Source organism: Dermacentor variabilis, chromosome 11 (genome assembly GCF_050947875.1).
Source record: "Dermacentor variabilis isolate Ectoservices chromosome 11, ASM5094787v1, whole genome shotgun sequence".
NCBI lineage: Eukaryota > Metazoa > Arthropoda > Arachnida > Ixodida > Ixodidae > Dermacentor > Dermacentor variabilis.
This window is the reverse complement of record NC_134578.1, coordinates 6,193,139-6,196,361: the sequence shown is the minus strand read 5'-3', so window position 1 is coordinate 6,196,361 and position 3,223 is coordinate 6,193,139.

Here is a 3,223-nt window from a genome sequence, read left to right as displayed (position 1 = left end):
GTAAGATTCAATCCACGCCACTACTTTCTGTTCAATGCCAATTGCCTTTAGTTTTGTTAATAAATCTTTATGAGGAACAACATCAAACGCCTTTGAGAAATCCAAGAAAATAGCGTCTGTTTGGCCTTTTATATTGAGTGTACCAATTAATTCATCAGTTATTTCAGCAAGTTGGGTTACAGTAGATAAACCGGATCTAAAGCCATGCTGTTGCGGAGAAAGCAAATTATTATTTTCTAAGTAAGTAACAATAGCCTTAAAGATAATGTGTTCCAACATTTTACAACAGGTGCTAGTTAAAGAGACGGGCCTGTAGTTGTTAATTTCAAGAGGAGAGCCAGATTTATGCACCGGAATGATTTTTGCCGAGCGCCAATCATCAGGAATTACTGCAGTGTTTAAAGATATAACGAAAATTTGATGTAAATATTTGGCCACCCATACAGCATATCTACTCAAAAAGGTATTGGAAAGTTGGTCAAGACCAGGTGATTTCTTCACGTCTAGCCTATGCAAGAGGCCCAGAACACCGTCCTCTGTTATCTCTACCTCGGGCATAGGACAATCATAGCCATATGATGGTAACAGTGCATGCGAAGCTGTACGCGTGAACACGGATTGGAAAAATGCATTAAATTTGTTAGAAATGACAGTCGAGTCAACAATACTTTCACCCGAAACTTTTATCTCTGATATACCCCGTTTATCCTTTGATAGATAGCGCCAGAACTTCTGGGGTTCTTTGTTCATAAATGACTGCAAAGTGACTGAAAAAAAACGTTCTTTCGCCAACCTTGTTTGCTCCTGCAGGTTAAAAATAAGGCTTGAAAGGTCGTTTGTATTGCCGCGTTTACGTCGTCGCTTAATTTTACGTTTTAAATGAATCATTTCTCGCGTGAACCACGGGTATTCCCTATTGGTGCGTTTCTTCTTTAACGGGACATATTCTTCCTCGCAAAAAAGAAGAGTTTCTCTAAAGTATGACCACATTTTATTAACATCACTAATTTTCTTGAAGTTAGTAAAGCGTGATTCCAAATGGTTTAAAACAGCGATATCGTCGGCGTGTGTGTAATCTCTGACGAAAGTATCTGAAGGCTTAGTAAAAGAACGCCTTCCCACAACCGGACATGACAGAGCAAGCAACTTATGGTCAGATATGCCGTCTTCAACACTAACCGTACAGCTTTGAAGTGAGCTGCTAACAAGTGCTAAATCAAGGAGTGAAGATGATGAATTATTGACCCTGGTATCGTCGGAGACTAGTTGGTGTAAACAAAAGTTGAATGTAGTCGTGAGCAATGCATGAGCACTTTTAGAATCTTTGCCGTCGTGAGAAAAATTAGACCAGTCTATTCCCGGCAGATTAAAGTCTCCCGTTATTATTATGTTCGACCGGGAATTCGTATTATCTGAAAGGTAGTCGTACATGGCTTCCACATATTCCGGTAAAGCAGTTGGGGGTCGGTACACACCCCCTAGAAGTATACTTTTGCCCCGGAATTTAAGTTTGCACCATATGCTTTCATGGTTATTAATGCCATCCATTAGTGTGAATGCAATATTATTTTTAATCGCGATAGCTACTCCACCACCTCGTGACTCTCTGTCTTTACGGATAAGCCTATAAGTAGAAGGTACGACTTCCGAATCCTGTACATGAGCATGTAACCATGTTTCAGTAATTACTAAGACATGCGGATGATAACAGGAGATTACATCTTCGAGGGAACCGGATTTATTTACGACGCTGCGCGCATTGAGCGATACAACTCGGAGAACTTTGCTTGAAGATTGTCATTTTTTATCGCGACTTCGTGTGGTCACACGGGCAGAAGCAGGGTGATTAGAATCACGCTGCGTCTGCGCATCAGATTGTGTGATTTCCACTCGGCGGTTTCGAAGCTGATCCCAGATATAAACTTTATCATCTATTTTCAATTTATCAAAAACAAGTGAAACCTTTGCTCCATTCGCCTTTTCCACAGTTGCAGAACGCCACAGTCTACCGCGCAAGTCACGAATTCTTTTAGAAAAGTCCTCTGATATCGAAATCTGGGTTCCTTTGAGCTTATAGCATGATGACATTATTCTAGCTTTCTCAGAAAAATCGAAGAGCCTCAGCATAATTGGTCGGCATTTCCCAGCATGTTTATAACCAACCCTGTGAATGCGCTCAATTGAATTCACTTCGGTGTCAAGCAGCTCCTTAAATATATCTTGTTTGACTCTGTCTTGCAAGGATTTATTATCCTCTTTTGTTTCTTCACTTAATCCATAAATGATCACATTATTTCTTCGACTACGGTTTTCAAGATCGTCAACCTTATTCGATAACTCATTCACTACCTCCCTCGTCTCTTTGTAGTTTACTTCGTACTCAGCCAGCTTCTTCTCACATTTTTCTAATCGCCTAAGCTCTTTCTCCATTGAAGATAGCCTTTCTTGAACGTTGCCTACAGTTAATTCCAGTTGCGTCATGTTGGCGGAGAGTATGTTGAGTGTCTTATTGGTCTTTGTTTGCTCTTTTAGGATTTGCCTTAGAAGCTGGCTATTTAGAGTCGCCTCGGATTCTGACTCTGAGGACGGTCCAGGGTTAGGCTCCACATCACCTGATGACAACAAGAGCAGTCTAATAACATGCAAACAATCGTACAGAGAAACAAGCAGGCACTGTGGGCTTGGCAGCACTGTCAATGTAAGTGAATCGTCCCGAATAGAGTAGACAAAATACTTGTCACCAACCTGGACGAAAAAGCAGAAATGCATGAGCATCCGTCCGAGCACGGTGCTGCCAAGCCCACTGAAAGGCTGCTGGAGATGGCTGCGGCTTTTATGCTCGAGCTGGGAAGTGTCTGTTGACGTCACACTGCTGACGAGATCGTGTCGGAACAGCACTTGAGGCGAGGCGTTCCATGACGGTGCTTCATCGAGGGGACATTCCGGCGCAGGCGCGACAAATCTGTCTTGCAGTGAAAGAATCACCGTCGGTCCCGCCATGGCATCCGCCCGCAAAAGGGCAATCTGGACGAAAAAGCAGAAATGCATGAGCATCCGTCCGAGCACGGTGCTGCCAAGCCCACTGAAAGGCTGCTGGAGATGGCTGCGGCTTTTATGCTCGAGCTGGGAAGTGTCTGTTGACGTCACACTGCTGACGAGATCGTGTCGGAACAGCACTTGAGGCGAGGCGTTCCATGACGGTGCTTCATCGAGGGGACATTCC